Genomic DNA, 24002 nt, shown 5'->3' with positions numbered 1-24002 from the left:
ACCCTCAGGTTGCCCCAGTGCCACCCAGTCCAGGGACAGAGCCATGCCTGAGTGCACAGCTCGCTAGCAACTGTGTGCCAGGTGCCAGGCACCTACAAGTGTGCTGGGCATGGGGCCGAGGTGGGGCTGTGCTGGCAACGCTGTAGACAGCATGTTCACACCAAGCACGGCTGCAAGCCCAGGACCAGCTTCCCTCCTTCCATCAGAGCAGCCGCTGGGGCAGCCAGTGTTACTAGTGTTTCCCATTTGACAGATGAGGAGGTGCCAGGAGGCTGTGCCACTCAACCGACCTGGCGGTCCACACATCAGAGTCCACACTCTGCCATCATTAGAATGGGGCTTGTGATAGCTGCCCTCACTCAATTCAGGGGTCCCCACCAGAAGCTCTCAGGCCGCACCCTGGGACCTCAGATACACTCTGGGCAAGTGGCAGGGGCCCTGAAAGGTCCAGAGTCCAGCCAACTTCGGGTCTCCCAGGCAAAAGGAGCCAGACCTCCCACACACACCCCTCGAACCCAGCAGTCACTCCAAGAGGGCTTCTTTGACAATCCAGGCTAATGCAGCTCACCGTGGCAAAAGACCTTCCCTGAGCCAGGTCCTCACATAGAGGCCCATGCAGCCCTCTGGGAATGCTGAGGCTGGGGGCAGCCATAGACACTGGAGCTCCCGCCCTGTGACAAGTGCCACCCCATGCAGAGGAGCCAAGCCCAATGAACACCCCAAGGCAAGAGGGAAGAGCTCTGTGGGGCAGAGGGCAGCCTGAGCATCTGCAAACAGAGTGGCTCACAGAGAGGCCCTGGGGACACCTGCAGGAGATCTCTACAGAGGAAGGGCTACACCAGGCTCCATCCAGCAAATAAGGTCTCTGCCAGCTTTGAGATTGTAAGCCCTTTAGATAGGGAGGGAGGGAGGTGGGTGAATGGATGGAGGAATGGATGGATGAGTAGATGGATGGATGTATGGATGTATGGATGATTGAATGGGTGGTTGGATGGATGACTGAGTAGGTGGATGGTTGGATGAGTGGATGGGTGGATGAGTGGATGGATGGATGGATGGATGGATGGATGGATGGATGGATGGATGGATGAGTGGTGTATTAGTCTATTCTCACGCTGCTAACAAAGGCATACCCGAGACTGGGTAATTTATAAAGGAAAGAGGTTTAATGGACTCGCAGTTCCACATGGCTGGGGAGGCCTCACAATCATGGCAGAAGGCAAAAGAGAAGCAAAGGCACATCTTGCATGGCAGCAGGCAAGACAGCATGTGTAGGGGAACTCCAATTTATAAAACCAGCAGATCTTGTGAGACTCATTCACTACCATGAGAACAGTATGGGGTAAACCGCTCCCATGATTCAATTATCTCCACCTGGCCCTGCCCTGGACACTTGGGGATTATTACAATTCAAGGTGAGATGTGAGTGGGGACATAACGAAACCATATCAAGTAGATGGATGGATGGATGGATGGATGGATGATGAGTGGATGGATGAATGGATGGATGGATGAGTGGATGGATGGACGAGTGGATGGATGAATGGATGGATGGATGGATGCATGGATAGATGGATGAGTGGATGAATGGATGAATGGATGGATGGATGAGTGGATGGATGGATGGATGGATGGATGATGAGTGGATGGATGGATGAGTGGATGGATGGACGAGTGGATGGATGGACGAGTGGATGGATGAATGGATGGATGGATGAGTGGATGGATGGACGAGTGGATGGATGGACGAGTGGATGGATGAATGGATGGATGGATGAGTGGATGGATGGACGAGTGGATGGATGAATGGATGGATGGATGGATGGATGCATGGATAGATGGGTGAGTGGATGAATGGATGAATGGATGGATGGATGAGTGGATGGATGGATGGATGGATGGATGATGAGTGGATGGATGGATGAGTGGATGGATGGACGAGTGGACGGATGGACGAGTGGATGGATGAATGGATGGATGGATGAGTGGATGGATGGACGAGTGGATGGATGGACGAGTGGATGGATGAATGGATGGATGGATGAGTGGATGGATGGACGAGTGGATGGATGGACGAGTGGATGGATGAATGGATGGATGGATGAGTGGATGGATGGACGAGTGGATGGATGAATGGATGGATGGATGGATGGATGCATGGATAGATGGATGAGTGGATGAATGGATGAATGGATGGATGGATCAGTGGATGGATGGATGGATGGATGGATGATGAGTGGATGGATGGATGAGTGGATGGATGGACGAGTGGATGGATGGACGAGTGGATGGATGAATGGATGGATGGATGAGTGGATGGATGGACGAGTGGATGGATGGACGAGTGGATGGATGAATGGATGGATGGATGAGTGGATGGATGGACGAGTGGATGGATGAATGGATGGATGGATGGATGGATGCATGGATAGATGGATGAGTGGATGAATGGATGAATGGATGGATGGATGAGTGGATGGATGGATGGATGGATGGATGGATGGATGGATGATGAGTGGATGGATGGATGAGTGGATGGATGGACGAGTAGATGGATGGACGAGTGGATGGATGAATGGATGGATGGATGAGTGGATGGATGGACGAGTGGATGGATGGACGAGTGGATGGATGAATGGATGGATGGATGAGTGGATGGATGGACGAGTGGATGGATTAATGGATGGATGGATGGATGCATGGATAGATGGATGAGTGGATGAATGGATGGATGGATGAGTGGATGGATGGATGGATGGATGGATGATGAATGGATGGATGGACGAGTGGATGGATGAATGGATGGATGGATGAGTGGATGGATGGATGAGTGGATGGATGGATGAGTGGATGGATGGATGGATGATGAGTGGATGGATGGATGAGTGGATGGATGGATGAGTAGATGGATGGATGAGTAGATGGATGAATGAGTAGGTGGATGAATGGATGAGTGGATGGATGGATGGATGGAAGAAAGGAAGAGAGAGAAGGAAGTTACACTGATTGATTTATATAGTTCGTCATACCAGAAATTTCTGCAGACTGGGTTGCTTACAAACAGATGTTTCTTCTCTCACTGTCCTGGAGGCTGGACATCTGAGATCAAGGTGTGGCAGGGCTGATTCTTCTGCGGTCTCTTTCCTTGGCTCATAGACAGCATCTCCTCGCATTTTCACAGGGTTGTTCCTCTATGTGGGTCTGTGTCCTAATCTTATGAGGATGCCAGTCATATTGAATTAGGGCCCACTCTAGTGACTTCCTTTTCACTTGATTTCATCTGTAAAGATCCTATCTGCAAATAATGTCGCATTCCGGGGTCCTGAGGGTTAAGACTTCAACATACTAATTGTGGGAGGATGTGATTCAGCCCATAGCATTAAGCTCTCACAGACACTTCGGAGGTCCATGGAAGGAGGGAGCGTGGGTACTCAATGCTTCCCAGAGTCCCAGCAACGCTGCCCAGAGCAGGTCTGTGCAAGGGAGGGCAGTCATCTGCTTTGCCAGGGTCTGGAGTCCCCTTCTTTCTTTCATCAGGACTCCACGTCCTCTGCCCCATGGATCCCTCTTCCCAAACTTCTCTCTGGCCAGGACTTACACTCTGGAGCCCACAGCCTGGGGTGGAATTCCACGTCCTCCACTTATTAGCTGTGTGTCTTTGGTCCTGTGACTTAACCTCTCTGTACTTCAGTTTCCTTCTCTATAAAGTAGGATCATGATATGCCCTACCTCATAGGTTTTTATAAGGATGAAATGAGGGACATTCACAGGATATAGGAACAGTGCCGACCCCTAGCAAGCGCTAGGTCAGTGTTTGCTAAATAGGTGAAGAAACCTTCTCCATGGGTAGGCTGAAGGTAGAATAGCATCAGGACCTGTCTGTGACCCAGGCTTGAGGGCTGTGGGCTCAGAGGAGGGGAAGAGCCTGCTGTGGTCAGGCCCACATCCAGAGGGGGCTTTTGCTTAGCAGAGGCTGCTGGCCAGGCAGTCCCAGCCGCACCCCATTTTATGCATATTAGAGAGAAATCCAAGCGTGATGGTCTGCAATTGTCCCGTTTGTTTACAGCATTTGTTGGAGCATATTTCTGGCAAGGAAGCTGACAATAAACCAAGGTCCGGGCCGGCCCGGCTGGTGGGCAGCAAATGAAGACAGCTGCCGAGGCGGGTGCCTCCCGGTGGGCTGGGGCCGGAAACCAGGGGCTCTGTCTCAGACGCTTCAAAGAAGAGCCTTTGTCTAAGGCAGCCGAGCCAAGGGCCCCGCGGGGGCAGGCTGGCTGGGGCTCTGGGTGATGCCCGACTCACTCCACGACCCCACACGGGCAGCTCCCGCGCCCCGGGCCTCAGGTTCCCAACTGTGAAGTAGAGGGGAACCAGGGCCCTATGTACCTGCTGTGAGCCCTGCGTCAGCTCCAGGGAAGGGAGGGTGCTCTTGGGGTGCCGCCTCACTCCTTAGAGCCTGCGTTCTGCAGCTTCGAGATAGACAGAGACCTCAGAACACTCAGCCAAGAAACAGACAGGCCAGGGCATGGCCTCCAGACACGAGGTCATGGGAGAAGGAGAGTCAGGGCCGCCCAGTGAGAGGACACAGAGGCTCTGTGGGAGAAGGGAGGGACAGTCGCGGCATGGGCACACACAGACCTGGCAGGAGGATCTTCTGATGGCCACCGGGCCTGCACCCCTGCTGTGAGCCCAGAGTCCCATGCACCTGCTTCTTGTCCACCTCAAGAAGGGTGTTGCCTTCTGCACATCCTTGTTGAATGGTGTCCCAAGGGAACTCTGAGATGCCACAACTTCAGGTGACTCCCCTGCCTCCCAAAAACAGTTACTGAAGGCGTTTTCACAAAGGACGCCTCATGAAGGCACAGCTTTTAAGGACCTCTAGTGTGAAACGGGAGTGTTTCAGGCATGAGAAAAGGCCCAGCAGTTTCTGGAAGGAGAAAAGGACACTTCTCTGACTCCGCCAAGCGGGCCTGCCCTGTGTCGTGCTGGCCCATGCAGCTGCCAAGCCCGGCCGTTGGGCAGCACTTGGCGATGGGTGGCCGTGGGCAGGTTCCCTGGACTCCTGGGGTCTCGTCTTCAGTCTGTGCTTTGCACTGTCCTCCTCCCACTGGGTCAAACCCTGCACTCAGGACCATCTGCAGGTCACCTCCCTGAAGCCGTCCACAGCACCAGAGGCTTCACTGGTTCCTTTGTTTTCTCTGAAGGCAGAGAATCTTCTAGTGTGTGTGATTTACCATGATTTGTGTCCCGGTTTTATCTGCTACAGCTGACCAGTAGTTTAACACAAGCGGACTGTGCTCAAATCTCTGAACCACCCCCCCCCCCCACCACCGCTCGCCCCACACCTTGTCCTGAGCTCAGCATGTCACTGCGTACGGGAAGTGGGGGGCGGGGGGGGGGGGAATTCACGGCCAGATCCTCCAAGTCAGGTGCTTTGCACATTAAATCTTACTTGACCTCCAAGCAAATGGCTGATATAGTGCCCAGGCCACAGACGAGGACCCAGAGAGTCAGAGAGGCAAAGGGTTTTCCCCCAGGAACATAATGGAGTTGGACACAGACGCTTAGGGTTCCAAGGTCTTATCCCCTCTCAGTGAAGGTCAGCGGCGGGGAGAATAAATGTGCTGGGGGCTCAGGAATTCTCGGAGTCAGGGTTGATGATGCCACTGACCTCGCTGGACTTAACATTCATTCAACAAATATTTGTCCCAGACACCAGAAGAACCAGGGGAAGCGCCGCCCCTAGCCCCAGGTGCCTGCCTAGGTGGAGGCAACACTGCTGATAAGGTGGGACCCTCTCGTGGGGGCGTGGGCTAGAGGGTAGGCATTGCCCATAGGCTCTGGCTTGCTGCAGAGGTGCCTCTTGTCTGGTGAGGGGAGCACGGGTGGGGGATGGGGCTGGCCCCAGCCAGGACATCATCTGTGTCACTCAGCAGCAGACTGACCGGCGCCTACTGCCCGGCCAGCATTGCTGACCCCTCTGCCTGCCCTAGCCAATATTTGAGGTCAGGAGGCAAGTACAGCATCTGTGGGCAGGCCACCTGGCCAATGGGATTCCCCTCCGGGCCTTCTGCTGCCATTCTGCTTCCTGAAGCCAGGAAGCCCAGTTCAGGGGCTCCACCAGGGCTCCCGTGGTCCTGCCTATAGCAGGGAGGTAGCAGGACCCCCTTGTTTAGCCTCTGCTGCATCCTTAGCTGCAGCAGGGAGCCTGCCAGGCAGGTGTGGGGTGGGTATCTCTCGCCGAGGCCCCCTAGGCACTCTTGTGTCAGGGTGGTGCTATCTGAGATCCTGGAGGCATCTCAAATGGGGACCCTTTCTTAACCACACAGACAGGCAGGACAGCGGTGTCTTCCTGCATGACAGAAGGGGAAACTGAGGCCCAGGGTGATGCAGCCTGGGACCTCCCAAGCCAAGGTCCAAGCTCTTACCTCAGGTATGAAGTTCCCATGATAACCGTGGGTCACTGCAGCCCCACTGCTGGGCCTGGGGTCTGCACTGTCACCAGCATCCCCAGGTGACAGGGGGATGGCACAGCTTTGGGAAGAAATCCTGCCCGTGGTGAGGTCTGTGTCCTGCCCCAGGCAGACCATCTCAGCACTAGATGTTAGCCAGCTGTGGGCCATCTGGGGGAGCATCTGAGAGCCGGGCCTTGAAACTTGGCTAGAGTTTGGTCAGCACCACGAGGTCCACCTGCCCACTGGAGCCTCCACGTTCATCTCCCCGGGTGCTGCCTGAGTTTGGCTTGTGATTCCAAAACCAGGTGAAGGCGCAAAAGCCGTGCTTCAGCCGCGAGGGGCCCGTGGGCCCAGGAACGCTTAGAATTGAGCTTGCTCCAGAGAAGACACACAGGGCCAGGGAAGGTGGAGGAGCAGTCGCCCTCCCCTCGCTGTCCTGGGAGGTCTTCCTGAGGAAGGTGCCATCTGCTCAGAGACTGAGGATGAGGAGAGAGGGCACAGCCTATGGGGACAGGGGAGGGGCCTCTCCCAGTCCCAGGGATCATCTTCCAGGAAGGCCCAGCCCATCTGAGGAGCTCCATACGCCCCCGCGATGGGTGGCAGGGCTTTGAACTGCCAGCCAGCCCCAGGACGGCTGCCTGGCTGTGTTGCTGGCCCTCCTCCTGGCGCTGCCCCACTGTCCCCGAACTGGATCCAGGCAGACAGGGAAATGTGGATGTCAGCTCTGAACCACCACATTCCTGAGGTCCTCTCCGGGCCCGGAGCTGCGCGGTCTCCTCTTTCGCATTAACCCGAAAAGCCGTGCTGGGGGGTCCTGGCCCCCCCTACTCTGCCGCCTCTGCATTCCCTGCCCCTGCCAGCACGGCCCAGCCAAGGCTTGCAAGCGCATTCCCAGGGGGCCTGGGGCGGCTGCCGCCTCCCGCAGGCGGAGTATTTTGGGGGCGTCCCCTAAATGAAAACAGGGCAGGAATGCTGGAGGCCACACCGTGTCCCCAAGGCTTGGGTGCGGTGCTTGGAGCTGGCACAGAAGAGGGAAGGGGGAGGGAGGAAGAGAGCGGAGGATGGGAGGAGAGAGGGGCCTGGAAAGCCCAGGAGAGCCAGCTGGACAGGGTGGGATGGCATGGGAAGAAGAGAGAGCCCTGTGAGGGCTGCAGGCCGCTGGGGTCCTCAGAAAGGTCACTCACGGGAACCAGGGTGGAAATCTTGTCTGCCATGACGCTCACCCTCTCTGTGGCCCATTTTCTCATCTGTAAATTGGGAGATGGTGTTTTGAGGTCCCCACAGGGCAGGGCCCGAGTAAGGGCTGACGGGGAGCTAGGCTTGGCCTCCGCCCTGTCCTCAGGAAGGGGCCGTGTGGTGTCCACTTATGCTGACCGTGGTGGTCCCCTGGGGGACCTGGTCCCCATCAGTCACGGCACTGGGCCTCCCTGTGGCTGATTCGTTGTGGGTCGTGGAATTTCTAGTTTTAAGGGGACCCGTGTGGCACAGCAGGGAGCTCCTGAGCGGCAGCAGGGTGCTCCCCAGGCAGGTGTGGGTGGGCGTCTCTCATGGAGGCCCCCAAGGCACTCCTGAGTCTGGGTGGTGCTATCTGAGCTCCCAGAGGCAGGTCCTGGCTCAGGGAGAAATCTTGTCCGAAGGGAATCTTGTCAGATGCCTCCCACTCCGACATCCCCATCTCCTTCCCCACAGTGATAGCCTGGTAACCGGCCATGCCTCTTTGTCCCTTGTCCTCCCAGGTCCCTTCATGGGTCAAGATGGGAGCCACCTTGAAGATCTCCATTCTGCAGAGGAGGAAACTGAGGCACAGACATGGATGGAGGGAATTTGCCTAAAGCCCTTCAGCCTTCTGGGCCGGGACCCCAGCCCCAGCCCAGTGGCAGGAAGAGGGTCTCATGCTGCCCCCCCACGACCCCGATAATCCTGCACGCACGGCACAGGCCTCGGCCCTCCTCTCCCCTGGCAGTTAATGGACCTGCCCGGGGTGGGCCCCACACAATGGCACGTTGTGCCACCTGTCAGGGGCGATCATCGTGCTTGCCCATCAGGGCCCCATCACAGGGACACACAGCTCATAGGTGCAGACCCACAGCGGCTGCCCAGGAGCCAGGCCCTCCAGTCTGAGAACACAATGGCCATCAGTCACCAGCACGGCACAGGGCCCTGCGCATGGGGAACCGGCAGGAGAGGGTGGATATGAGCGCCAGTGGCACCACCAAGACGCCCAGGCTTGGAAGGGTGAAGCCAGCCTGGCCCAGCCCTGCACAGCTGTAGCCTTGACACGCACCTCTCCTTCCTGAGCCTTGGTTTTGCATTCCCACAGCGGGGCCAAAGCCCCCTCTGCCACACCTGCCAAACTGTGGGAGAGATGAAGGGAAATCAAGGACAAAAAGGTTCATGAGAAAGAAAGTGGGCAGATAAGGCTGCAGAAAGGTAATGGGAAGCTAAGCCTTGGTCTAAGAAGCCCAGTGAGAACCTGCACAGCTCGGCTGTGGCCCCCAAATGCCCCTTGGATGAGAGAGAGCCGGACCAGGCCTCACATGCCAGGGAGCAGTCCAGGGGTCTCTCCACCACAGACCACACTGTGACCCTGGGTGCCCGCTGGTCTCTACACCGCAGACCACACTGTGACCCCGGGCACCTGCTCCCCACTTGGAACTCGTTTCTCCGAAGCTGAAATGAGGGAGCTCAAGACTCCCAGGCCCTTCCTTCTACCTCCCTGGACACCAGAGGTGGCTGCCGTTGGGTGCTAAGGATGCTTGACACAGAGGAGCCCCAATATGGGCTGAGAGGGGCCCTGGGTGGTGCAGGCCGCAGTGCCCTCCCTGTCCTGGCAACATGCAGGGACCCCAAATCTCCAGTGAGAAATCACTAAAATAGCCAGCGGCAGCTTTCCCACAGGCCTCCCATGTGGTATTTTTAGCCCTGGAGCCAGAGGCTTGGCTTGTTAAGAATAGCCTGGGGCAGTGGGAACGTGCTCCGGCTGCAGGCGGGCTGCGGGCTCCCATGCACCGGTCAGTGGGTGCTCCAAGGGCCGAGAGGTGTCCACAGACCATAGGCTCCCCCACAGGGACAGGGGCAGTTCTCACTTGCAAAATCAAAAAGGCGCAATCCAATGCATTGGGCTTCTGTGACTGCAGTCGGGAAAGACGGTGGCTGTCCTCACAGGGAACCCCAGTGGCCGAGCCTCCCAGGGGCTGGCAGGCTGGATTTGGCCTCCCACCTTGCCCTCTGCAGCCCCAGCCCGACACTCTCAGCGGGTGAAGAGGTTGAGCTTCCAGGGTCAGGCTGGGTGAGTGGTTCCAGCCCCAGGGGTGGGGGTGCCATTCCCAGGTCACCCAGCCAGGACCTGATGCACCCGGGTCAGCTCCTGCAGCCTGGACTGTCTGAGAATCCCTCCCCAAGGAGATGCTCCTCCACAGCACAGGTCAGAAAGGGGCCTGGAGTTTTGCGGGGGGAACCCTTGGCCCCTCAACACCCCAGCCAAGGAGGAGCGCCCCAGCCCCTCACACATGTTCCTTGGGGATGTGGTCCAGGCCCCAGGGATGGAGTGAAGCTGTCCCACCGTCAGCCCAGGCACCTCTGGGGCAAGAGGCGCATCCCTAGTCAGCCCTGTTCTGCCGCACGGGCTGTTGTGCGAAGCTGCGGTCTCTGTCGGTCGTGCAGAGCGGTAAGGCTGGCAGGATGGCCGAGGCTTGGGACCGGAGGCATACACAGCCAACAGTCAGTGCTGTGAAGACAAAGAACCTGAAAAGTCAACGTCTTCCAAGAGTGATAGAGACAGCCTTTCATCCAGTACTTCTTGACTCTGAAACCTCCCACGGCTCCCCAGTACCTGCAGCAGCCAGAAATCCAATTCGCCGAGGAATCCTTGTTTCCTTCCAGATACAAACTCATCTGGAAGCATTAAAACAATGGAAGCAGGTGAGAGCAGAGAGATCCCGAGTGCAGGTGAGGTGGGGTCCCTGAGGCAGGCTCAGAAGCTGCTTCCCAAGGCAGGGGGTGCCCTGTGTGCCCTCTGAGAGCACAGCCTGCAGACAGAGTCCAGACATCTCGGGCAGGCCTTTGAGGCCTTCGTGTCAAAGCCCAGTTCTACCACTTCCTAGCGTTATACCTTCGGCCCGGTGGGAGTCCCTGGTCGCCAGTTGATGGTGTCACTGGGGAAGTCCAATGGTGGACCCCAGCACAGCATGCGCTCAGCAGTGCAGCAGTATCATTGCTTAGCCCCACCTCCCTTTCCAGACTCTGCACCCCTCCTCAGGCTCAGAGCAGGGACTTCCCCCTGCCCCTCCACCCGGCCTCTCCTCACTCCCTGTGACTCTGCCCAAACAAGGTCTCCCCATGGAATTTGTTCATTTGTCAACTCGTTATGCAGCCGGCCAGCCATCACTTCTTTTTTATCCACATTTTCTGAGGGCCTGCTGTGTGCCAGCTGCTGGACACATGAAAACATCGAAGACCCTAGGCCTTGACCTCCAAGAGCCCCAGTTTGGTGGAAGAAGCAAACAAGGAGACTGCAAAATACCCTGTGTGATGGGGAGGGTCGAGGTTACCCGTGGGAGAGGCGAGCTGGCAGGGCTCAGTGGTGAGGGTGCAGGTGGGGGACCAGGGACACCGCATGAAGGAGATGGCCAGGTTGAGCTTTGCAGGCTCCAGGGGGAGAATGAAGAGCTGACACCCGCAATGTGCCTGGAGCACAGCAGGTCAGTACAACTACATCCCGTCCGCATCCCCACCATGAACTTAGACTTTCTGGAAGGTCCTTGCTTATCCCAGCATCCACACACCCTTGACCAGACCTGGTCAACATTTGCTTAGTAAGTGAATCAATGAGTAGTTTGCTCCAAAAGGCTCCTTGGTAATGGGGTTAGCCCATGGGAAGCTGTGGGGTGAAGGAGGAGAGAGAGGATTCTGACCTCCCAAGGAGCTGGGCTGTGGTCTCCTGCTCTGCCTGGAGCCAGCCCTGGGCCCTTGGCATGAAGACCTGGTGAATATGCCAGCCCAGTGTTCTCTATCTTCCTCCTCCCTTGAGGCCTCTGCTAGCCTCCTCTCACCCATTCCTGCACCTGCCGCACCAATCTGTGTGGAGTGCCCACTCCAGCCAGGCCCTGCTCTATCAGCAAACTCAGCGGGCAGAACTCTTGCCCCATGGCACTGCTTCAGCCTGGTGAGACCGGCAAGGAGATCGTGAGCAAGAGGGCAGTGGGCTCTGCTAGAAGTCACAAGTGGTGTGGAGAGGAGCGGGGGCATTTGGAGCACAGTGGACAGGGATTACGGAGGTACAGGGCAAGGCAGCCCAGGAGGAAGGAGCAGCCAGTGCAAAGGCTCCGAGGCAGGAGGGCGCAGAGGCCCGTGGGGCTGGAGAAGAGGGAACTGGGAGGATGGGCAGATGGGGTTGGGCCTCATTCAGCCACTGGAAGCATTTTGATTTTCCTCGAAGGCAGGAACTAGTGGGAGGCTTGGTCTCACATTTTCCCAGGGTCGGCCTGGCTGCTGGGGTGAGAAGAGACTGGAGAGAGACCACGATGGAAGTCAGGAGGCCAACAAGGAGCCGGGGTAGTCCTCTGGGGAGATGTGATGTGGCTTCAGCCCCAGTGGCGACGGCGGGGTAGAGCCAGCGGGGTTCTGAACTGAGTGGTTGTGAAATGAGGGAAAGAGGGACCCTGTGGTCAGCAGAATCACGCCTCCCTTAAAGATGCCCCATCCTAACCCCTGTCACCCTTGACAGTGTGACCTCCACCGCAAAGGGGACTTTTCAGGCATGAAGGTTAAGGAACCCTGAGACGAGGAGATGGCCCTGGACTGTCCAGCGGGCCCAGCGTCATCACAAGTGTGCTTATAAGTGGAGGAGGAGGCGGGGGAGCCGAGCAGATGTGAGGACAGAAGCGGAGGTCGGAGGGACGGGCAGCTGGCTTGAGATGGAGGGGGAGCTATGAGCCAAGGAGCATGGGCAGCCTCTGGAAGCTGGAAACAGCAAGGGTTTTTCCTGGAGCCTCCAGCAGCACCCAGCACCGCTGCCACTCAACTGTAGCCCGGTGAGACAGTGTCCGATTCCCGACCTCCAGAACTGTAAGATAACACATGTTGCTTTAAGCCACTGCAATTGTGGAAATTGTCACAGCAGCCATAGGAAACTGTACAGGGGTTGAAGATGACCTGCTGACCTCCGAGCTCACGCTGAAGCCTCCTGGAACACTGTGGGTTGTGAGCAGGGATGAGAACACAGCATGGAGATGAAAGACGCATCCACCGGGGAAGGCCCGCTGCCATCGCAATTTCAGGGAAGATTCCCAGGCTGAAAAAAGAGAAAGTGGCCAGTGTGGCACAGAATGCCCCATGTCAAAGAAATGGCACCCAAGCCATCCGTCAGTCCCTCACCTGCCACACAGACAGCACCTTGGACCCAGCAAGATGTCACTCACCACACTGATGCTGTCCACAGGCATCGCCTTGCTTTTGCGTCTCTGTGTGAGATTTGTCAGCTTGGTTTGGCTCTGGGGCTGTATCAGAGATGTCAGCCTAGGAACCCACCCTGGTTTTGTGTCCGTACTATTTCCACAGCATTGGAATAAAAGGCGTTTTAACCAACACCAGGAACCCATGGGAATCTTTTCAAAGGCTCCGTATCAGCGCAACCTAAGGAACACTGCTGTCAGCGATGAAATCTGTTGAGGATTCGAAGCTGGCATGTGGTGCACACAAATTTCCTTTTTTTTTTTTTTTTTTTTTTAAATCAATGATTAGACGATTCCTTAGAGCGGTTTTAGGTTCACTGCAAAACGGAATAGAAAGTGCGGAGTGACCATATCTCGCCTTCCCAAACACATACACAGTTTTCTCTGTGACTAACATCTTGCATCTGTGGCACATTTGTTGCAATTGAGGAACCAATATTGACCCATCATTATAAAGTCAGTAGTTGACATAAACATTCACTGTTGGTGTGGTGATTCTGTGGCTTTGGATAAATGCAGAGTGACATGTATCTGCCATTACAGTATCATGCAGAAGAGCTTCACTGCTCCCCAGTGTCCTCCGTCCTCCATCCACTCACCCCTTACCTCCCCCAGCCCCTGGCAGCCACCGATCCTTTTCTGTCTCCACAGTTTTGCCTTTTCCGCGTGTCGCAGGGTTGGGATCATACGGCACGTAGCCTTTTCAGATCAGCTTCTTTCACTGAGTGACGTGCAGTTAAATGCTCTTCCTGTCTTTCCGCGACTTAAGAGCTCATTTCTCTTTAGCACTGGATAATAATATTCCACTCTCTGGACGAACCGCAGCTGATCTCTCATCCACTTTGTGAAGGGCATCTGCATCGCTTCCAAGTTTGGGCAGTTACGAAGAAAGTGACGGAAACATGCCGAAAACATGGCTCACGCGCTGTGTTTGTGGCGTGTGGAGGGGGCGCTTCAACCATCAAAGGAAGTTTGGAAAGAGGTGGAGTTCGGTGGCCTTGGGGCCCCTGGGGCAGCATGACTCCAGGATGTGGGAGAACTTTCTGGAAGGTGAGCTGTCCAATAGTGTGGGGCCAGGGTAGCCAGGACATCTCAAGAAACCTTTCCCTGACATCTCACCTGCCCCGCCAGGTGTAAGCACAGGACAGGAAGACCTGACAGGGATGTGCTCTGCTCTGCGAGAAGACTGGGCACCGCTACGTCCCGGGACTCTGGGCCTGGGCAGCTCTTCCCTTGGCAGAGGGCACCGCTCTCCTGCTGCTGCCATCTCCTGCTTGCCATCACCCCGAGGGGCAGCCCTAGGGCAGGGCGTGAGAACCTTTCATCTCTATCCCTGCTTCCCATCTCAGAACCTCCCGGTGCCCCCAGCCACACCTGAGTCATTAGGGCTTTGCCATCTGACCCCTGCTCTGCACAGGGAGAAGCAGGAGATGGCACAGATGGGCGTGGAGCCAGAGCCACCCCAGTCCTGCTGCAGGACTACCCCTCAGCAGAGTTATCAGTGCCCATCTGAGCCAATTGCGCACAAAAACAGGAAGACTGGGACAAGATCTTTCACCTTCCTTCGATTGTCATCATCCAATTGTTCTTCCTGCGGTGACGCCATCCGGCAGCTTCACCGATATTCCTCTCTGGCATGGCAGGGCCAGGCCCACCCCCCACAGAGGAGACAAGGCGGCGGAGAAGCCAGCCTTTCTGCAGGGCACAGGCAAAGGGCTGTGTGGTTGCCAGATGCACAGAAAGACCTCGACCACAACCTGGGCTTTCAGGGCAAACCCAGGGGCCTTTTCTTGACTATGCCGGGTGCATGGAAATGACTCCTCAAAATGCAGCACTTACAGCAACAGGGGAGCAGCCCTGCCAGACAGGCCCAAGTCCTGGGCTCAAGTGCCTGCTGTGTGGCAGGTGGTCCCAGACAGCGAGGGCCCACTCAGAGGAAAACATGGTGAGACCTGGGATCTGGGCTTTGACAACTGGCCAGTAGGATGAGGCTGGCAGGCTTGGGGGCAAATTGGCCACAGGAGCTGCTGCGCTCCTGGAAGAATTACATGAGGAGTAGTGTGGCTTCCCCAGAGTTCCCACCTCCAGCAGGAAAGCATGGACAGGAACCAGAGGGCTGGAACCTCTGGAGACCTGGTAGGGAAAGGCCACCCAATCCCCCGGTGCTTCTAGGAAGATTTTTCAATATATAATTGTGACCAGTGGGAAGTTGCGACAAACCGCTGGGGCTGGGAGAAGCCATGCACCAGGCTAGCAGGTCTTAAGTGAGGAGGGCAAGGGCAAAGATGCCCCAGGACGCCCACCCAGAGCCTGGAAGGTGGAAGACGCTGCCCTCACCAGCCCCCGCTAAATAGTCACATGATCACACACACGGGTGTGCAGCTGCGTGCATGCACACACACACAGCGGCTGCTGGGTAGTGAGTGGGTCCTTGCTCCTTGTGGAATTTGTGAAGCCACTTGGGAGGACACACCCTCCCTGGCCTCCGGGGGCTCCATGCATGTCCAGCAAGAACATGTGGCCAGGAGGGGAGGCTGGCTTTGCTGATCCCAAGGCCCAAATGTTCACAAAGGCAACTGGGAACTTGAAGGGCATGGGGTCGAGTCCCAGCTCCTGCACCTCTGTCCTCACCTCTGCACCAGGCCTGAGATCCCTGGTCCTAAGTACCTCCTGGGGATGATGTGAGCTCTGGGAAGAAAAGAGGAGGCAGGGCTTGATGACAGGAGCTCCTGGGGCAGGCAGGGACAGCTAGGATGACAATGTTGGTGGCAGACTTTGAGGGGTACAGGATGCCTTGCTCTCCTCCACCCCCAGGGCTTTAACAATATGAGGCAAGCTCAGCCAGATTTGGGAGGCCACGACAGCCCAAGTCCCTGCAGCAACAGCAGATATTTTTGCTGACCAAGATTGGCTGGGAAGAGACAGCAGCGTGCCACCGGGTGGAGAAGGTGGGTTGGTCCAGAATATTTCAGCTACAAGCGACAGAACACCAATTTAAACTGGGTACAGCCAAAAGGAGAGGGTTAATTGATGTAGAACAGCTTCAGGCACAGCTGGTTCCAGGAGTCTGTCACCGGAACTTGGGGTCTCCATCCCTCCTTCTCTAACTCTGCTTTCCCGTGTTGGTATCACTCACGGGCAGACTTGCCCTTCTGTCTTTTCCTTCTAGTCCAAGATGGGCATGGGGCCAGAGCCACAGCCATCCTGGTCCTGGGTGGCCGCCTTGCCAGCTACAGAACCAACTTCCAGCAGTGTTATCAGTGCTTTCCTGAGTTGACGAGCACCATGCACCCAGAGGGGCTCTACCTTGCTTTGAGGGTGGTTTGGATGTTCTCTCTTTCCTCTCTTTTCTTTCTGCCCCCATCAGAGAGACAGTTGTGGGGACAACAGAAGGGGCTTGGTACTGGCATCTGGAGGGCAGACGCTAGAGATGCTGTTAGGTACCCTACAGGGCCCAGGACAGTCCCCACAGCAGAGAATTATCCGGCCGCGGTGCAGGATAGAGAAATCCTGGGACAGTGGCTGTGGACGTCCAGATCTGGTCATTCCTCCAGCCACAGCGGGCTTTCGGAGGTTGTCCTGAGACTGCAATGTAGGGGGACAGTCCTCAGGAGCAAGGTGGTCCCCACCTGGGCTGAGGATAGATCTTTGGGAAGCAGCAGTGGCCTGAGCCCTGGACCAGAAGGCAGGGGTCCTGGCTCTCATTTCCCTTCATTCCCCCTCTGCTCAAATGTGTCACTCCCCCCTTGCCACCCACGTTTACTTGTCTGAGGCAAGAGCTGATCTAGGAGCTGGGGAACCACTCACAGGCCTTGGGCAAAGGTCAGTGCCTGCATAGACTTGGCCAGCACAGTGTGCTTGAGCCCAGCATCTCAGCCTCCTCACCACGGGGATCGTGCGGCCAGGGAAGTGCTGGCTTGCTTCCAGGTTGGTTTGGGTGTTTTCTATTTCCTCTCTTCTCGTGGCCCCCCCGCCCCACCCCGCCCCACCCCGCCCCAGGTTCCCATTGAAATGCCGGCCAAACGGACAGCTACAGAGGCAGTTCCACACTGCAGCCTTCCGGGGCCCTGCTCTGAGCAGCTGCCTGAGAGTCCCAGGCCGGGCGTACATTGTTCCATTTTTGGAATTCTTCGGGAGTGAGAGCAGCCTCGGCTGTCAACAGTGCTCTGTTCACAGAGGCCGGCCCGGCAAAGGAGAGAGGGTGAGCTATTGTCCAGGGCCGGGCTGCGGGCCGCAGGAATGTGCTGGAATGCCGGCCCGCATGGCACAGCCCCAGAGCGGAGCCTTTGTGTGCAAACACCACCGGGCAGCAGGGCCATCCCATAAATAATGATGACCTCACCACCCCCAGATATCAGGCTCCAGTGGCTGGATGGGGTGGGGGCGGGGGCCGGCCCGCAGAAGGGAGACCACAGGGGAGGCGCACCCTTCCCCACACACGGGGCCCCGCAGCAGCCTCTATGCAGGAACGCCGGCCAGAGTGGGGCTGGGGTGGATGCCTGCCCCTGGAAGCAGGCTGCATTTACTGTCTAGGGCCAACTGATACCCCACAGTGCCTGAGACCTTGGCATCGGGGCTCAAAGCCTCAACCCCAAAGGGTCCTGATGAAAATGCTGGTATAAGTATAAGCAGTTCAGGTATGGGCATAGGGGTGCAGGTATGGGCATGTGCAAGTTGCGGGTATAGGTGGAGGGGTGCAGGAACAGGCGGAGGGGTGCAGGTACAGGCGGAGGGGTACAGGTAGAGATGGAGGGGTGCAGGTAGAGATGGAGGGGTACGGGTGTAGGTGGAGGGGTGCAGGTATAGGTGGAGGGGTACGGGTATAGGTGGAGGGGTGCAGGTATAGGTGGAGGGGTGCAGGTGTAGATGGAGGGGTATGGGTGTAGGTGGAGGGGTACGGGTATAGGTGGAGGGGTAGAGGTATAGGTGGAGGGGTGCAGGTATAGGTGGAGGGGTGCAGGTATAGATGGAGGGGTACGGGTGTAGGTGGAGGGGTGCAGGTATAGGTGGAGGGGTGCAGCTATAGGTGGAGGGGTACAGGTATAGGTGGAGGGGTACGGGTGTAGGTGGAGGGGTACGGGTATAGATGGAGGGGTACGGGTACAGGCGGAGGGGTGCGGGTACAGGCGGAGGGGTGCAGGTACAGGCGGAGGGATACAGGTACAGGCGGAGGGGTACAGGTATAGATGGAGGGGTGCGGGTATAGATGGAGGGGTACGGGTGTAGGTGGAGGGGTGCAGGTATAGGTGGAAGGGTGCAGGTACAGGCGGAGGGATACAGGTACAGGCGGAAGGGTACAGGTATAGATGGAGGGGTGCAGGTATAGATGGATGGGTACGGGTGGAGGTGGAGGGGTGCAGGTATAGGTGGAGGGGTGCAGGTATAGCTGGAGGGGTGCAGGTGTAGGTGCAGGGGTGGGTGCAGGTATAGGTGGAGGGGGCAGGTATAGGTGGAGGGGTGCAGGTATAGGTGGAGGGGGCAGGTATAGGTGGAGGGGTGCAGGTATAGGTGGAGGGGGCAGGTATAGGTGGAGGGGTGCAGGTATAGGTGGAGGGGTGCAGGTATAGGTGGAAGGGTACAGGTATAGGCGGAGGAGTTCAGGTATAGGCGGAGGGGTTCAGGTATAGGCGGAGGGGTGCGGGTACAGGCGGAGGGGTGTGGGTACAGGTGGAGGGGTGCGGGTACAGGTGGAGGGGTACAGGTATAGGTGGAGGGGTGCAGGTGTAGGTGGAGGGGTGCAGGTGTAGGTGGAGGGGTACGGGTGTAGGTGGAGGGATGCGGGTGTTGGTGGAGGAGTGCAGGTATAGGTGGAGGGGTGCAGGTATAGGTGGAGGGGTGTAGGTGTAGGTGGAGGGGTGCAGGTGTAGGTGGAGGGGTGCAGGTATAGGTGGAGGGGTGCAGGTGTAGGTGGAGGGGTACAGGTGTAGGTGGAGGGATACAGGTGTAGGTGGAGGGATACAGGTGTAGGTAAAGGAGTGCAGGTATAGGTGGAGGGGTGCAGGTATAGGTGGAGGGGTGTAGGTGTAGGTGGAGGGGTGCAGGTGTAGGTGGAGGGGTGCAGGTATAGGTGGAGGGATGCAGGTGTAGGTGGAGGGGTACAGGTGTAGGTGGAGGGGTACAGGTATAGGTGGAGGGATACAGGTGTAGGTGGAGGGATACAGGTGTAGGTGGAGGGATACAGGTGTAGGTGGAGGAGTGCAGGTATAGGTGGAGGGGGCAGGTATAGGTGGAGGGGGCAGGTATAGGTGGAGGGATTCAGGTATAGGTGGAGGGGGCAGGTATAGGTGGAGGGGTGCAGGTATAGGTGGAGGGGGCAGGTATAGGTGGAGGGATACAGGTATAGGTGGAGGGGGCAGGTATAGGTGGAGGGATACAGGTGTAGGTGGAGGGGTGCAGGTGGAGGTGGAGGGATACAGGTATAGGTGGAGGGGGCAGGTATAGGTGGAGGGATACAGGTGTAGGTGGAGGGGTGCCGGTATAGGTGGAGGGGGCAGGTATAGGTGGAGGGGTGCAGGTATAGGTGGAGGGGGCAGGTATAGGTGGAGGGGGCAGGTATAGGTGGAGGGGGCAGGTATAGGTGGAGGGGTGCGGGTATAGGTGCAGGGGTGCAGGTACAGGTGGAGGGGTGCAAGTATAGGCGGAGGGGTGCAGGTGTATGTATGTGCAAGTGTGGGTATAGGCGGAGGGATGGAGATATAGATATATACAAATGTGAGTATAGGTGGAGGGGTGCAGGTACAGGTGGAGGGGTGCAGGTACAGGTATATGCAAGTGCGGGTATAGGCAGAGTGATAGCGAGCCCTACATACATTCCCCAAGGGATGAGGCCACTCCGCCTCCTCCAGGCAGGTCACCTCTGTGAGCTGCTGCGCCTCCTTCCTCAGTAGAAAGGGGACCACAGAGATAAGTCACGCCTTCAGCACACGGCAGTGGCAGGTGTGATGAGAAGGGTGTCTTCCCTCTGTGGTCTTCTTCCCCAAACCCCATAACCCAGTCCAACTGCGAGATCAACTAAAGGGCATTCTGTGAAATCCTCAAAACCAGTCCTCAAAACTGATCAGGAAGTCACAAGCAAGCAAAGACTGAGAAGCTGCCGCAGCCCAGGGAGTCTCAGGAAATGGGGTGACCCAGTGTCACGTGGGGCCCTGGATGGGGCTCTGGGACAGAAAAAGGTATTGTGAGAAAGCCAAATAAACTACAGACCTTAATTAACAAGAATACATTGACATGAGTTTGTTAACTGTGACAAGCACACCCTACTAATATTAGATGTTCACAGTAGGGGAAGCTGGGTGTGGGGTGCGCGGGAGCTCTTGCTGTGTCCATAAGTTCTCTGTGAAGCTGCGGCTGTTCTAAAGTGGAAGGTGTGTAAAGTCGAACGGTTCAGAACCCAGTTCACCCTGGGACACGCAGCAGGTGCCCAGCCAGCGGCAGCCCTGACCATGGGACCAGCCCACCCCTTTCACTCTATCTACTCAGAGGCGCCTCTTTGATGTAACTGTACAGACTTTATCATGAGGAGTAAGTGCAAGTGGGAGGTAAGAGTGCATTGAGGGGAACCTGCAGAGCCTGGGTGAGTCCATGTTCTGACCCTTCCTGACTCCAGGGCTTGGTTGAGCGACACGACCTGCTTCTTGGGGCTGCTGTGGGGCAGTGAGAAGACCCAGTGGGGTTTGCAATGTGGGGCACACCTGCTCCACACTGCGACCAGAGACTTTCAACTCAGAGCGAAACTGCAGGCATCTCTGAGCCTGCTCTGCTGTCCCCAGCTCCCTCTCTCCTGCCCCTTCCTGGCCAACCTCAAAGGAGGGCCCTGGAGGCCGAACAGAGACTCTCCCACCACGCAGCATGTTACAACACACCACACTGTCTTCCCGCGCCTCAGCCAGCACTGTGGTGGAAGCTCGCGGGAACAATTTGCAGAGTGTCCAGGGCTGAGGTCTGCCCAGGGCCAAGCTGCTGCCAGCAGCATGTAGGCTCTCACACAGCAGGGGCTGCTGCCCCACTTGGCAGGGCAGAGTGCTGAGGACCAGAGGGGCAAACCATTTGCCCAAGGTCATTGCCAGGATTTAAACCTGCAAGTTGGAAGTTGTGCTTTCAATCCTAGTGTCCAGTGGGCCACAACAGGTCCCCTAAGAGGGAAGGGGCTGCCCCGAGGCCACACAGCTCACAGGCACTGAGTCCTTGCACCCATACAGGGACCTGTCCTCCCTGCAGTCTGGGAGGCTCCATCCGTGCAGCCTCAGAAGATAAAGCCTGCAGCCTGGCAGGCAGGGAACTGCTCGGAGTCAGGAAGTTCAGGCAGGCATCTGGCGCCCCAGAGTGCTGCATTCTCACTGCCACTCTGCACCTGTCCCAGACCCTGAGCAGCCCCACACAGGGCCTGAGCAGTGCATGCATCAGTGCAAACGGGCCACACAGCAGGTGCAGGGAGCACCCTGTCTTTGTGGGCCAGGCCCCTGCTTCCCGCACACGTGTGTGTCAAGGTACCTGCACCTCCTTATCTCCCTAGGTGTGTCCAGCCTCACAGCCCACCCTTCTGGCCCTGCCTCTGACCACTGCTCCAACCACACCACCCGTGCACCCCTCTCGCTTCCCACCCGTGGTTCAACCTGTTTGCTCTGCTGGAGACGGGTGCCACTTCCACCCCTGGCCACCCACCGGCTCCTGCTCTTCTCCCTCCCTTGGGGCGGGGTGCTCCTCCTCACCCAAACCTGGGCCAGGCACCCCTCCTCTGGGCTCCATGGCACCCAGGTGGGCATCACCCTGCATGGAAAGTTCACACTGCCTCGTCTGTCTCTCCAGGTAGACTGGGCAAATACAAGCCAAGGCTGGGTCTGAATCAGCTTGGCACCCCAGGGTCTGACGCTACCTGGTGCTCAGCCAGCACCTGCTGGATGGAAAGAAAGGAGGGAGGGGGAGGAAGGAGGGAGGGAGAGTAGATGCATGGAGGGAGGTAAGGAAGGAGAAAAAGACAGACTAGTGAGAAAAATGGATAGTTAGGAAATGTGTCCAGAAATGGAGAGATGGAAAGGAGAGAGAGGGGAAACAAGGCAAGAAGAAGGAAGAAAGGAAGGAAGAGAGGGAGGCAGGGGGAGAGGGAGGGAGGTTAGATATGCATGAAAGGATGGAAGGAAGGATGGAAACATAGAAAAATGGGTAGTTGAGGAAGGGCTGGAGGATTGGTGAATGAAGGGAGAGATGGATAGAAGAGAGAGAGGGAGGAAAGGAGGGAGGGAGGGAGGAAAAGGAGAGGGGAGGGCTGAAAGGAGGAAGATGGAAGGAAGAATGGGTGGATGGAGGAAAGGAGGGCTGGAGGAGTAGATATGGGTAGACAAATGGGTTTATTGGGTTTGGGAGGGTGGGGTTGGGTGGAAGCTCTTCACATTCTACTCAGGCTGTGTCCTCCCTTTGATGAACGAGGGAATCTCCGATCTCCAGTGACTTACCAAGCCCAGGGCACGTGTTTCCCTGAATTGGTAAATGGGGCGGAGTAGGGGTGGTGAAGATGTCATAAGAACCCATTGGTCCCCAAGTGATGTTGGCAGCACGGGCACCTGGGGTCGCCAAAACAAGCCAGGTGCGTGCCCAGGCACGCCAAAATCCCCTGCAAGTGTGGAAAGCACCAGAATCCTGGGGATTTTTCTAGCGTGGATTTTATTTTGCCAATGAGAAATAATCATAATCACATACAAGTGCCCAGAGGAGGAAGCCCAGTGCCGAGGTGACCTGCCGAATAGAGAGCTCCTTCCAACCCCTCGGGTCGGCCACGGATGTGACTGCCCAACTTGGCTGTCCAGCCCCACCACCCAGCAGAGGCCCCATCCCCGACATGAGGCCAGCTTTGCCACCCAGGGGCACATTCGGCACCAGAATGGCCCTCACCAGGCGGCTTCAGCATCCCCCCATGGCCTGCTTGTCCACGGACCTCCGTCGCGGCCGCCTGGGGGATGCTGCCTCTGGCACTCAATCACACGGGACCTGAGAGAGTGCAGCGAGGCCACGGCCTGACCCCTCGTCTCCATCCCTGTCTTCACCTCGGTGCGCCACTCCGCAGGACTTCTTTTCCTGGCTCAGGCCCCAGAGTCTGGGGTGAGAGATGCAAGCTTTGTGCTCCTCCACCACCACATTGAAACAGGACTATCAGGAAGTGTGTATGCTGTTAAGTGGAGACGAGAGGCTGCTAGATCATATGTACAGTAGAATGCCGATTTTGCAAACCTACATCCACATGCAGAGAAACAGAGGCTGAAAGACCGCAGGTAGCCGGACTCCTAACCAGCCCCATCTGCCTGGTCTCCACCAAGCTGCCTCTAAGCCAACCAGCCCCATTAACCCACAAAGGCCTCCTAACCAGCCCCACCTAGCTGGCCTCCACCAAGCTGACCTCTAAACAGCCAACCAGCCATATTAACCCACACACCCCACTCTGGCTGCAGAGATCCACTGATGCCCACATGGAGCTGGCAGCCCCAGCTGGCACCTGCTTCCTGGCACCCTGCCCACCTGCTCCCAGCATCTTCTGCCCACTGAGGTCAGTGGGTTCGCACATCTGTTAATACCTCTGTACTTCTTCTTCTTTTTTTTTTTTTTTTTTTTGAGACGGAGTCTCGCTCTGTTGCCCAGGCCAGAGTGCAGTGGTGCGATCTCGGCTCACTGCAAGGTCCGCCTCCCAGGTTCACGCCATTCTCCTGTCTCAGTCTCCCGAGTAGCTGGGACTACAGGCGCCCGCCACTGTGCCCGGCTAAATTTTTTGTATTTTTGTAGAGACGGGGTTTCACTCTGTTAGCCAGTATGGTCTCCATCTCCCGACCTCGTGATCCACCCGCTGCTGCCTCCAAAAGTGCTGGGATTACAGGCGTGAGCCACCGCGCCCGGCATATCTCTATACTTCTAATCACAACTACAGTCATCCCTTGGAACCCAAGGAGGATTGATTCCAGGATCCCCGAGGAGACCAAAATCCCCAAATTCTCAAGTCCCTTATATCCAATGCTGTAGTGTTTGCATAGAACCCAGGCACATCTTCCTGCATACTTTAAATCTAGATTACTTATAATACCTAACAAAATGTAGCATAATATTATGGGGGAGG

At 56.9% G+C, this 24002-nt stretch overlaps 1 long non-coding RNA gene across 1 annotated transcript; it reads left to right on the top strand.

Moving 5' to 3' along the window:
- Nucleotides 1-5442: 5442 nt before the first annotated feature.
- Nucleotides 5443-13040, top strand: LOC119624428 (uncharacterized). Its single transcript, XR_012095153.1, has 4 exons — nucleotides 5443-6226; nucleotides 6330-6433; nucleotides 10338-11269; nucleotides 11932-13040. It is a non-coding gene; the product is annotated as an uncharacterized lncRNA (long non-coding RNA).
- The last annotated feature ends 10962 nt before the right edge of the window (nucleotides 13041-24002 follow it).

Source organism: Chlorocebus sabaeus, chromosome 1 (genome assembly GCF_047675955.1).
Source record: "Chlorocebus sabaeus isolate Y175 chromosome 1, mChlSab1.0.hap1, whole genome shotgun sequence".
NCBI lineage: Eukaryota > Metazoa > Chordata > Mammalia > Primates > Cercopithecidae > Chlorocebus > Chlorocebus sabaeus.
The sequence above is the reverse complement of the archived record's forward strand: the minus strand, read 5'-3'. Positions and strand labels throughout refer to the sequence as shown.